The sequence below is a fragment of the Pomacea canaliculata genome, linkage group LG1, assembly GCF_003073045.1.
Source record: "Pomacea canaliculata isolate SZHN2017 linkage group LG1, ASM307304v1, whole genome shotgun sequence".
Lineage (NCBI taxonomy): Eukaryota > Metazoa > Mollusca > Gastropoda > Architaenioglossa > Ampullariidae > Pomacea > Pomacea canaliculata.
The window spans coordinates 39,458,345-39,471,933 of record NC_037590.1 but is presented as its reverse complement, the minus strand read 5'-3'; the positions used below and the strand labels follow the sequence as shown (position 1 = coordinate 39,471,933).

The following is a 13,589-nucleotide window of genomic DNA, read 5'->3' as shown; positions in this document are numbered from 1 at the left end:
CCTCACTTCTCGCAGCCTCCGCGGCCTCGGCGAGATATTAGTACGTTGTTAGTACGGTGTTAGTACGGTGTTAGTGCCTGCACACACAGCGGTAGGAACGCCGGCCCTGGAGCAGACGACAGCTTCCTAGTTCGGACCACGCATGCGCAGGCGGATGTGATGTAATGACCTCTTCGTGGAAAATGTAAATAAAAGAGGAATACAGTAAGAGGAAAATGTAAATAAAAGTTAAATGCAGTAATGTCACAAAGGCAGAATATCAAGATGAGAAGGGAATTTAAAAAAAAAAAAGGCTGTCATTAGGAGAAAAGGACGAAAATCTTTACGCTGAACGGTATTCACAACCACAGACATGAGCACGACAAGTCAATGACGATTCAATATTTCTTCATACACTTTGTTTTCACCACCTGTTCCAACACCTGAATGTCGTAGGAACGATTATTATTATTAACAACTTCGTCCCATCCGTCTCTGTGTGTGTGTGTGTGTTGCAATATCATACTGTCGCAAAACAAAATTGATGTTGTGATTCCGATGACTGCTGCTTCCTTCTGTATCTTGTCCCGCCACCGAAGACAAATTTATTCACTCGGTGGGACACACTAAAGGCCGTGTGACACTTGACGATGGTGTGGACAAGCTCTTCACGTGGCTGCTGGCGCGAGAGGAGTCGACAGTCTCGCTCTTGTAGGCTGTCAGCTCAAGTCCGCTCCGTAGCCTCCCCTCCCCTCCCTCACACCCTCCTCTCTCCTCCTCACCTGTCCGGCACGCCTCGTCGTCCTCACCACCCCCTTCCCCCCCTCCAAGGAGTTCTCTCCCCTTTGCTCAGCATGTTAGCCGCGCGTGCCTGTGCCCCTGTCCACGCTGGCGACGGACGGCGCCGAGGAAACATGAATTAATATTTGGCTACCTGGCTGACACCTGAGACGAACGAGATGCCGGCCTTTTTAGAGCCTGGGTTCGAAGCCCGCCAAGGCACGGAACTGGGCGGTCTGGCACACACTGCTGTAGTGTAGCTTGACCAAGCGGTGTACACAGAGCTTTGACTTGACCACTGGCGGCTCAGACGTAATCTCAGTTTTGCTCGCTTTAAGCCCTCGTCTGACGGACTCTCGCCTGTTGCTCAGGCGGAAAGGGGTTCGTTGGGGCAGGGGGTGACAGAAAGGGAGAGGATGGAGGGGACAGGATATGCTAGAGTGTTGGTCCCGTTTCTCAAGATCAGGAAAGAGAACTGATGCTGACTCATTGCCTATGTTATATGTACACATATCCATGGATGAATAAACTATACCGCTATCCCATGGTCACCTTCTCCATCGTGGTCTAAATACCAATGTAACAAATCAAAAGAGAAATTTGAGAGAATTTCGTGGAAGCTGCATGGGACACGCAAAAAAGACACCCAAAAAAGTTTTGAACATCAGAAATGCTTGAAATATATGTACAGTATTGTATAATATCAAAATGCTTATCTTTTAACACCATAAATATATAAAACAATTTGATTTTCAAATTTACAACCTTTAAAGAACTGCATGTCTCACACGTGGGCATATGTGGTCATGAGTTGTTCTCCTCGTCATCATCATCATCTCTTTTTTTATATTTCAAGTTAGAAGAGATGTCTAACAGGCTACTAATGAGCAACTGTAAGAAATATTAAAGGCTATTTTTAAATGTTTTAACATGCATTATTAATTAATAATATTCTCAAATGTGTTTTATTCTTTTAACCATATATATTTAATTTTATTTTTGTACAATATTTTTCTTAACATTGACCAACATATGCCATGTGACCAAATGTGTGTTTTGTTTATTTATTCCTTGTTACTCCTGGAGGAGCATAGGAGTCGCATATGACCAAATATTTAACCCTAATTTTAACTATAAGATATTGTATTCACCTTACAAAAGGAAGAAAAATCAGACTCTTTCTGTGGTAGGAAGTTAGGGGGGTTTTCGGGATGGCTGGGAGGACGGGCCCGTAGCCCCTGTTGTGTGGAGGGGATCATCTATGCATCATCATCATCATCATCATCATCAAGCCAAGAGTCGGGTGGTCAACCAGCTGACCATGTAAATATTTCGCATACTACGATTTCACCGGTCTCAAGCTGTCTGGTCAAAATAAAGATTGAAATGAGTTTGGAACCCCAGGATTAAGCCATGACTGATAATAAAAGGAAGATTCCCAAAATGCACCTTTGTCCTGATTTTCGACAGTTAGCCTCTTTCTGAGACGAAACGTTTGCCAACATGGCGTAACGAAGGTCTGATACAGTGGGACATTGCCAAGTAGTCGACAGTCTGACTGTTGCTGAATATTGTGGCAGTTACACGCCAGTCACATTTGTAGAAGCAGAAAATTAAAGGTATCACTGGTCGACCCCAGTGTGTGTCCAAACTTTTAAACACTCGTAAAGTATTCGTGGGTGCTCGTCGCTGATTTCAACAACATTTGTGACTCCAGTTGGTCTTTAAACTGCATAGTGTCGTAACCCAGGGCAGCAAGTGGAGGCACGGAAGCTATGACAACATAGTTCACCTGGCCTAGCCGGGAATTATACATTATCAGTTCACTTACCGTAAGTGTTCTTGAGTGCGAAAGGTAGGACACGAGAGATCGTCTGGTCTGACTGGCCTAATATACTAGCAGTTTTACCTGCAGCTTTGCACTTTGAGTGAATTTTCTTGAGTGCGTGCGTGCAACCACTTTGTCATGGTGGACACCTGTCAGTCCCAACCATTTATTTCAGCGTGAGACGAGGAGCGAGAGAGAAAGAGGGACAAAGACAGAGAAAAAGACACAAACGAATAGAAAGACTCGCGAACAAATTCATTTACAGAACTTTAATTCTGTGTGTAAGCAATAGCAGCGAGCATATTCCTCGGAACTAATTGTTCGTAAGGAGTGGATGATGAAGGTGGGATGTACAACCGTGATAGTAAATCTGCGGAAGGACAAAGAATCGCTCTTTCATCATAATCATCTGTTTTGAAGTTCTCAAATTCTCAAAATCATTCAGTCTTTCTTTCACTCACACACACGCATACAAATAAATGCACGCGTGCACAGACATGCGCACACATACACATCCACACATTGGCACAGCTCTGCTGAACTCCATTCTTTTCGTGCAGTTCCTCGCGGAGGAGAGGGAGGCAATCTGCAGAATTCCTCCGTGGAGGGGCCAACACCGCTGGCACTTGAAGCACACCTCCAAGCTCGTGCATGAAGTGAAGTGCACACTAAGACCTTCTAATCCGTCAGATGAGCTCAGCACTCTGCACGACCTGTCACCCAGGCCCTGCCTGATGGCAGCTCACCCTCCCCATTCTCACACTTGCCCTCGGAGGGGCGAGACTCGATCGCGTAACAGCTCTTTAGTCAGCCCAGCCTCACCCCACCCGTCCTTGCAGGCAGTGTGCTTGCAGATGGAAACAGATAGACCAGAATACTTGGTTGTGTGCGTTAGTTTAACTTTAACATGTTGACTGCCGCTGGAGACTTTAACATGTTAGCTTACACTAACTAGACTAACATTTACTGATGCAAACATATCGACTTCAGGTGGCCAGATAAGTGTGATCATGTCCCCTGCTATACACAAGCTAGAATAAGATACTTTTCGAAATTTGTATTTTGAAATTTGCGGTTGCTCTGTATGTGTTATCAAATAACTGCAAAGACGTCACCGTGAACATTGTAACTTACTTCCCTTTTTCCCAAACTAAAACTGTAAAGGTGTTTTAAGAATGATACCAAGCGCCTCTATACAGTGAGTGTATCGCGAGACCGCCATTTCACGTCTGACGACCTGTAACCCTAAGAAAGAAAAAGAAAAAGTAAAGGAGCAAGGATCGAAGTGCGGACCACAAAACAAGAAGAATGTGAACGAACAGAACAGAAACACCAAAGTGACGTCAATAACACGAGCTTGCTATTATGACCTCTCACCCCGTCAGTGCTGCCTTCACACGTCAGTATGGAAAGATGGGCGAAAAAAAAAACACAGATTGACCCCTGGAAAAGACGGCAGAGCCTCATGTAGGGTATGTTACGGTTCTGGGTACCGACAGATCAGAGCACAGGTAACGAGGTACGTCACTTCGGCAGCACTGCCCAGTAAAGGGAGGGAGATAATGGACAACTTGGATGAACAGAAAGACCTAAATATATTAAAGTTGACTGGCTCGTTCACTACCGATACCTTACATTTGAAAAAAAAATTAGAAACAAAAAAGAATTAAAATCTCTCTTATCACTAAAAGAACTCACTCCATCAGTTCAGTCCTACTTACGAACGTGCATAGGGCAAGACAGAGAAAAGGGCAGTGACCACACAGTCCCAAACGCAGCTCCTACAGCTAATTAAAAGTTGACTGATCTTTCATTTCTCACCATTATCAACCAATCCGCTGTCGAGATCTTTCTCAGCGCTCAGCTGTTCCAGAAACAAAATGGCGACCCCGAGGAAAGCTGTTACACAATGGCGGGCGGACAATCTGTGAGCCCTTAGTCTTTAGTGGCAATAAGCACTGATCACTTCTTGTCTTTGATGCTGTGCGACTGATTCTGGTGACATTTTGTCACAACAAAAGACAAAATTAAATATGCTGGAGGAATTTACAGGTGTGCTCCCTCAGATCAAGACCAGCAAACATCTTACCTGCTCCCACCTACCTTGAATTCATTCCTGACATCTCACTACAGTATTGCTATGAATCTAGCTGACTACACCTTGTAGTGGCACAAGACAAACAGGTGAAGGCCAAAAAGGGAGTAAAGTTCATCTATTTTTTTGAGCGCGAGGGAGTCAAACCCTCCCCGACTCCTCCAAACTTCAAACACAGAGGGCGGTAATCTGCATGGCGGCGAGAAGTATCCCATAGTGAGCATTGCTAGGACTTGCTATGATTAAATGCTCTTAACACCGTCTGGAGATTTTTTGAGCACCAGGTGCCTTGCAAATTTATTTTTCTCTTATTAAAACACGGTGAAGAAAAATCTTCTATGACCATTAAGCACCTGTACCAATCACACAGGACAACATCCAGGTCTCTGTTTAAAACCTCACTTCGCTTAAGTGAAAGCCTTGGGTCTGGAATCCATACACTTGTATGCAAAATGCTTTTAAACTGACATGTTTGTGTGTTCACAATTATCTGTACCCAGCCACCCCCACCCTGGTCTTGCAGTTTGTCGTCTGTTATGCAAGATAACAACAGATACGAGCAGCTTGCGAGAGCATCACACCCGACCACAGCTTGCCACAGTGGCAACAGCACAACGTGCACATTTTCATACATTATGCGCACTTATTCCCATGTAAACATGTATACAGTCAAGCCTGGCTTCCTACCCGGGGTACATTTTGCACATCGGAAACCGCACAGCAAAAACTTTTATTACAAACGGGGCACAGCCGCCACAATTTCTACTCCAGGTGATGTGCAACAGAACTAAATACAAGAATCCACTCCCGTACCCCACGAGCGCATTAATTACTTGAAAACAAATGCATCGACAAGTGTCTAATTCACTGATAAAAGTAATTTAAAACGTAGAACAATGAGAATAAGAAAAAATTAAGAAAGCATGCTAACGAAAGAAAAAAATTGAATACTTAAAATAAAATAAACAATGTCAAAATAAAATTTTAAAATACTATAGTGTGCGTATCAAATGCACACAATAACTCAGAAACTTAATTTTTATCTCATTACAAGGACTAATTGCTTGTGTACAGTAAACACGCGAGGTTTTCATCAATGTCCGCTGAATAGGGAATGAGCGATTGTTTTTATCATGATTTCAAAGTATACTTTAATTTGTCCAATGACAAGAAAAAAGTAGACAACAAATCGATTAACATACCCACACGATCTATGGATGGTAGATAAAAACCCTTCTGGGATTTTAAAAATATGAAAATATGTTCTCACAGGAGAACATGAATTAAGTAGAATAGAAAAGAATGAAAAATGAATCATGGTCCTGGGCGGTTGTGTATACAACTACTGCACTGTATACAACTACTGTACTGTATACAACTATGTATTGGAGTACTGCTTGGAGCGAAGAAACGGTTATTAAATTTTCGAAATATGTTGAAAGTAAGATAAACGAAGACAACATGCAGACTTGAAGAAGCTAAACAGTTTCACCAAAGTGCTCTCTCTCTCTAACTCTGCCATCATGTTTATACAAGTGTACTCGTGCCCTAGTAAACATCTACAACCACCAGTATATAATATTCGGTAGGGAAAAATGACTTGTACTATCACTTATGTTTCAAAAATAATTTCAAAAGTTTCATTTTACATCGAGTACATGGTGGTACGCATACTATAAATAGTAATTATTAATATTAACATGATTAATCAAGATAATGTAAAGACAAAATATTGTGTCAGCAGATAGTGTAGTCAGGTATTTGTCGTGCAACAGCTAAAGTGAATATTACTGTTCATACAGAATATTACAGCTATTGCAAAATATTACAGGTACTACAGAAAATTACAGAAAAATTTATAAACTTATTAACATGGAGTCCAGTTCAACAATATTTCCACATTAATATTGTCAAAATATAATTTAATGTGGGACTTAAAATAAAAAGCATTTGAAGTTTAAAAAAATTTTTGTACAAATAACATGAAGTAAAAAAAAAACTGCAACTATATTGTGTGCGAATGTTCTGCTTCATTCGACAGCGATTAGAGAAATTACAAATCTAATATCGAATGTTAATATATAATTTATATATATTTATATGTACAGCAATGTCAAACAAGGGGAAAATGCTACTGAGATGCCCTAGAACATAGACAGCTGATGCACAGACAGAAAGGTGACAACGGACATTGACAGAAAAGTGTGGCGGTTAATTTGTGTAATTATAAAAATCGTTTTAATCATCAGTGGAGTAGGAATACAGTTCAAATAATACTGAAGTACATCGTGCTTGGAGCTAACAACTTGTTTACATTAATTCTATTGCCTTACCTAGCTGAGGTGTACTATGTAAGCCTTCTAAGAAACATTTTTTATTACTATGGTATGTGTGTTTAAATGTACATTTTATATAATCCTGTTTATTTATATTGTATTGTACGAGTAAACAAACGTATTTATTTATAATGCAGATTTCAATGTATGCTTCATCGTGGACTTTTACTTACTCCAATCTACACATTTTCAGACAGTCATTATGGACTGATAATTTCAGACACTTTATTTCAGATAGGCAGGTTTTCGGGGAAAACTCAGTGAACTTATCAAAACGATTTGGTCAGCGCTAAAGACATCCACGATAGAATAAAGCTGACCATTGGCTCCTTGCAAGTCTCAAATAAGTCCTCACAGAAAAGAAGTGTGAGTAGGTGTGAGACCTCACTTTTCTCGGGGCAAGGTTCTTGCGAGGGCGGTGCCCACCTCCTGTCCCTCGCTGCCTTACCTTCCCCAACACTCTTTAGAGTCAGATACCCATTTTATAGCCGGGTAGATTAGGGGAGGAAGTTCGCTGCTTGACATAAGACCTGGTGAACTGGGGACCCCACTAACATGGTCTGGTGTCCAGGACATCGAGACGCGGTCAAGGATCACAAGCTCAGATTGTTCCAACATATCACTAGGCAACCATTTTGCCACGAAAGCTCAAGGGTTCGGAACTGTGACAGCCTGAGAGAATAAGTTGGACATTTGGCAGCATGACAAGGTTGAATCCACTAGAAGAGCCCACAACTTGGTAACTTTGTGAGCAAGACAAGAGTAACGCCCAACCTTCCTCGATGTAATGATGATGACCACTAAAGTTTTTACACTTCTTATTCCTTTTCCTGTCAAACGCATATTGATAAATTCTAGGATAAAAAGTCAAGATAATCTTTCTACCAACTATGTCTAACATATCGGTTCCTAGCACTAACAACCGTGACGGATGCATTATCAGTATCATTATCAGTATCATTATCAGTATCATTATCATCATCATTGCGGTCTTTATTATCCGTTTTTAACTTCCTTTGTAAAACCCTATCAATCGCCTTTGCACAAACATAATTCATTTAAGCAGACAGGTCTACAAAGGGACGGGGATTCATCTGTTTATTGGTTTATTCATTCGTTTGTTCATCCATTAACGCGCTGTTATTAGCAAAAATACTTTCATCCAAATTTGTCTATTGTTTTACGATAAGAAGATGATATAAAATTCAGCGTGTGTTGACTGGCAGCCAAGCGAAAACCAGATAAATATATTTATGAAAAATATGAATATACTCCCTGGAGAGAATTTCTTTGTTCAAACATCAGTAAATTCTTACATTGGATTCTGCGCACGACTGACCCCAAAATAAAAACAAATACCTAGGAATTAGTTCCTAAACAAAAACTATGGCATAGTCCAATTTTCTTATCAAATGATTGCTTATATATTTCTTACAACACACAGTGTACACAACAATCTAGGAATAGATATGTATTTCAACAAAAATAAAATACTGCCAATCAATGTCTTCCTGTTTTGTCAAATTAGTTTTTTAAAGTCATGTATAAAAATGTATTTAAGACCCGGATATAGCTGCTTAGAGTTTCAGCGAAATGTATGACTACCTTCACTGTAAATAATCTCTTAAAAAGATTTGTTGTGAAGCTGATTGACATGTTGTTGCACCTTCTCGGTCCCTCAGTAATCCAGAAAAAAAAAAAACCCGATACACAAAGACAGACAGTCGTGGCAAATTTTCTGGCAAATTACTGGAGTGAACAAACGGAGGCATAACTCACCTTTTTTTGAGCTGGTGGTTGGGTAAGAAGCGAGAAGAGAAGCTGTGTGACTGGCAGCGGGTGGAGAAATGCCTGCGGAGCGGCGGGCGGTACTTGCGGCAGCTGCAGCTGTAACTGACACGCCGGTCGCGCGTCGCCGTCACTTCACGTCTCCGCCGTGCAGTTGTGATGTCACTGCCAATAACGGCTGGGATGGAGGGAGGGAAGGAAGGACAGATCGTGGCCAAAACCCACGGGGTGTTGTTGGGCGGGTGGGAGCAGGAGAGGAAAGAAAAAAAAAAATTCTACTCGACGCATGCGTGGAGCGCAGCACGCGCTTGAGTGACAGTTGCCTCGTCTCGCGGTGCGTCACCCTTTCAAAGGCGGCTTGTCAGTTTCCAAACACCTTGTCGCTAGCCGCCTATCAGGAGGCGGGGGAGAGAGGGGTGAGCTAGGGGTGGGAGGGGTGGAGGAGCAGCAGCGTGGGTGTACAGGGAGTCGGAGGGTAGGTCTAATTGACTCGGCCACCAGACGACCGATGTGATGTTGATTATCATCGCACATGTGTGAGAGCCGGGCTTTGCTTCAGGTGGCTTCGATGACTTGATCAATTATTGGCTATGACTCAGCGCAGAGGTGACCTGAACTGCAAGTTGCCCTTTGTTCCCATAATTATTCGGAGGTGAATAAAGAGTAAAGCGGGCTCTTTAGTCTGGAAACAAATGTGTACATGAAAAGTGGTTTTTTACTTAACTCCAGACTAACCTGGCTAATTAATAATGCAGATGTTCAATCATTCATTTAGCTCCACAACAACATACACAACAGTTCCTTTAAATCCAGATTGACATCCACGATTCAAGTCCAGACTGACATCCACGACAGTTCCCTTAACTCCATACTAACATCCACGATTTAACTCCTAACATCCACGATGATTCAGTTGACTCCAGACTAACATCCACAGACGACAACTGGGAGGAGTTATTGCGGAGATGCTGTTTATGATCTAGAATCTTCTGTCACGACAAAGTAAAAAATGCTGCTGGCACTAATTCGTATGCTCTTCATTGTAAATAAAAGCTTTGCGAAAAAAACAACCATCGTCATTCTTGAGCAACACGTGATCTGCGAGGTCTACCACATGGAGTCTGGAACTACTTTATATGGAAAAATCAGAATCATCGGGCGCTAGACCGATTTAGATCATGTCCTCTTTGTTGTTGTTGTTGTTGTTGTTGTTGTTGTTGTTGTTGTTGTTGTTGTTGTTGTGTTGTTGTTGTTGTTGTTGTTGTTGATTTTTCTATTGTTGTAAAAAGGTTCTTTTACCATGCTAAAGGTTGTCAAGAGATGCTGGCGCAACCTCCATGAGAAACGCCGCACATCACTAGTCAGTTTTTCGATGTTGGATGACCTTTTTAACTATGAAAAACTTTCTTTAGCCAAACTTAAAAATAAAGACATAAACACAATAACGTAAAAGAACCTTTGGCTCTTATTTTTCGTTGCCAAGGAAACGATTCAGGTGTGAAATAGCATCAGTTGCTAGCATGCCATTAATAAGCACTCCCCTTCACCACCACCAAAAAGGGAAGTGAGGCTAGGGCTTCGCTTTCCACACGGTGAACCATTTACATTATTTGTCCAACAACCACTAAGCTAAAGAGCATTGTCTTTCTATACTTAAAAAAAAACAAAACAGCGAATTATTCCTGTTGGGCCGCAAGCAAAATCTTCCAATCTTACAGATTCTCTGCAGGTCTCGAGTCCGGGCTGCCCTCCGAAAATTAAAACGAAACACACTGCACAACCAGCTTTGCAAATTTATATCAAACAATAATGTGAGAAGAAAATGCTAAATTAGGAAGAAATCAGTGTTTATATTTAGAGATTATAATTGCCCTTGTTTGTAAATAAAGTTGTGTTGCTGTTAATGTTTTTATTTTGGAAAGACATAGGTATAAAGAGAGAACATTTAGGCGAAAAAATTGCATGATTACAGATGATCTACATGTTAAACGTTGAAACATCCGTTTGTGTGCGTGCGCACGCGCTTCTTGAGTAGTTGTTTTTGGGGTTGGTTTTTTTTTTTTTTTTTCCTCGTGCATGTTAGGAATGCTAGGGTGGTTACTGAGTGCTGCCAAGACTAAAATAAACACTCCCAATAATTGCTTCTGCCCACAGCCTTGTCATCTTTCGTCTGGAGCTTGACACAAATGTTACGGCCGAGTGTCTTCGTCTGACTCCCAGATGAACGTATTGCCCGAGCAAACAGCCAACCTGCTGCACGTCGCAATCCTTAAAAATCTTCGGCCAGAGAAGACAATGATTGAGATTCTTCTGCCATTAGGCGTCAGTCCAAATTCTATTTATCATGGTGGTGGACGGCCGATGTCTCGTGGTGAGATGACATTGTGAGACAACGACGCGAAACAACGAGATTGACGGGAAGCTACTCCGACGTTGGTATCGTCAACAGAGGACAGGCGGTGGGAGAGGAAGGAGGAGGTGGGGGGAACAATGGATGGAGGGGGACACAGAGGTTGGGGGTACGCCTGACGCATGGATCGCCAAACAGAGCCGACATCATCGTCCAAGGTGTCTTGCAGTAATAAAGCAGGATTTGTATGGAGGGTGTGGTTGTGAAGTGGTCGAGGTCACATCATGTCATGGCTGTAAAGGCAGACTACCCTGTGGGGACACGGGGGTTGCCGATACGAAGTGGACACACAGACAGGGATGGCGATGTCTGAGAAAGAAAACATGATGTTTGGTTCGTGATCACGGGGCTCTTAAACGATGAGACCTGCCCAGAGGTATGGGAGGTAGTATTTCCTGCGAATGAAGCTGCTGTACACTAGCTTGGCAAAGATGGCAAACTTGGCAAAGTTGCAGGTCTGACGAATGGGCTGGGATTTCAGTGAAGTACACATTTTTCGTATTTATATGCCGGTGTCGACTATTTTATCAGGCCTTACATGCATATATATATAATTCTACAGAAGACAATGATAAAAAAGAAAATAATAATTGATAATAAAACACATTTGCAAACGACAAAAATTTTTAACAAGAATCGAAGAAAAATTTATTCACATAAAACCACACGCTTCAGTGAAATAATCAACAGTTAGACTACTTTATCTTGTAGGTTATCAGCAATGTCGGATTTTAATTGGACGACATATAATTAACTACTCCAAAGAATAAACGTAACAGAACAGCAGACGAGAAGTGACAAGGGAGATAAAAGGGGTCATTGCACCTGCTATGCTTCCAGACTGGTTCTTTCGCTTGTCTGGCACCTGTTGGTCAAATGTTACAGAGCAGGTCTGAGTGTAACCCTCTGAGTTGGTCAGTCGCCTCTCGATGGATATTGTCCGTGGCCTAGCCGCTTGGACGGTTGTGTGAAGGTTAGGAGGAAGGGAGGGGGAAATAATTCTAAGGGAAAGTGGGAGGAAGGTAAAGCTCTTCAGGTTTCTGTGTGCACCTCGTTTCTTGCCAGCAGTCCCACTTTATGAAGCCAACAAGTCTTGGATTTGTTCGCACGCTCTTGCCTTCGCTCTTCGATTGGCCTGGCGAGGACATTCCTCTGATGGCCAGGTTCAAGCAAGTACCCGAGGTCTTCAAGCCGTAACACGTAAATCCCGAAGATTATTTAAAAAAAAATTTTAAAAACCGCTTTAAAGGTTCGTCTTCATCTTGAAGAAAATATGCTGCAATCATGTCTCTAATGCTGTTATGGATAATTTAAGGTTGGACATTTTTCAAAGACTGGCAAGTCGCCACTACAAAGTCTGCTAATGTCATGTCTTGTATTCTTTCCCAACATCTAAAGGGAAAGAATTTACTTTCCTACAGCTGATGTTCCTTAGCTTTTTTGGGTGTTCGATATGATAAACAGAGCAAGGAGCACGATGAAAATAAAGGGGGACAGACGAAGAATACAAATTCTCAAACTATTGTTGATAACAAGATTCACACGTGAAGTCTATGCCATCAGTAAAAGTCATAAAAATAAAATCGTAAAGATGGTATCCAAAGGAACCGTCTAGTTCCTACATTATAAGATAAACAGAACCAACGACTTTGTATGGACTGTAAGAATCACATCTGTAACAAAAGATGTGGTCAAGGATTTCTTTAATCAAGCTGATCATTCGACCACTTTTATAAAATGGAGTGAGCGATGACAGACGAAGGTAGAGAGATGAAAAGAAATAGTTAATTTATCTGTGCTTGGGATATAAAAAATATACATTGACAATAAGCAGGTTTCCCTTTCAGTTTGTGGGTATGACCGTAAAGGGGCACTATCCCTTCTCTCTCTCTCTCGCTCGCTCGCTCGCTCACTCACTCACTCACTCACTCACTCACTCACTCACTCACTCACTCACTCACTCACTCACTCACTCACTCACCAATGAGGCTATTTCTTTCCCTAAATAAACGAGAGCATTTTCTGCACGGTGTTAAAACCTGAGTTTAAAAACATTACAAAGATCCTCGAAACAATGACAACAGAACACCTAATAAATTCTCAGAACACTGTCTGCGTATCTCAGGTGGGAGCAGGAGACTGGTGGCTGAAAGTCTTCCCTCCACTTCTGTGAGGAACCTATGTTCCCCCGGTGCCTGGCCCCACCTCGCCTCATTGTGCAGATAATACGTAGCAGATTCAAAACGCAAAGTCCCGCCTTTGGCCCCTGTAGGAGTGTTAGCGGGGTCAACAGACAAACATGCCTTCCTGTCAGGCTGTTTACCTTTTCAGTTGTCGGGATTATTCAGTCTCCCTACAATTCCACCAACAGCT

At 42.0% G+C, this 13,589-nt stretch overlaps 1 protein-coding gene across 1 annotated transcript in view; it reads right to left on the bottom strand.

Moving 5' to 3' along the window:
- Positions 1-9,040, bottom strand: part of LOC112558777 (diencephalon/mesencephalon homeobox protein 1-like) — a 36,115-nt gene extending 27,075 nt beyond the window's left edge. The window contains exon 1 of the mRNA XM_025229438.1: positions 8,798-9,040. The gene's annotated coding sequence lies outside the window, so the exon portion shown is untranslated. The remainder of the gene's footprint in view (positions 1-8,797) is intronic.
- Positions 9,041-13,589: the final 4,549 nt, after the last annotated feature.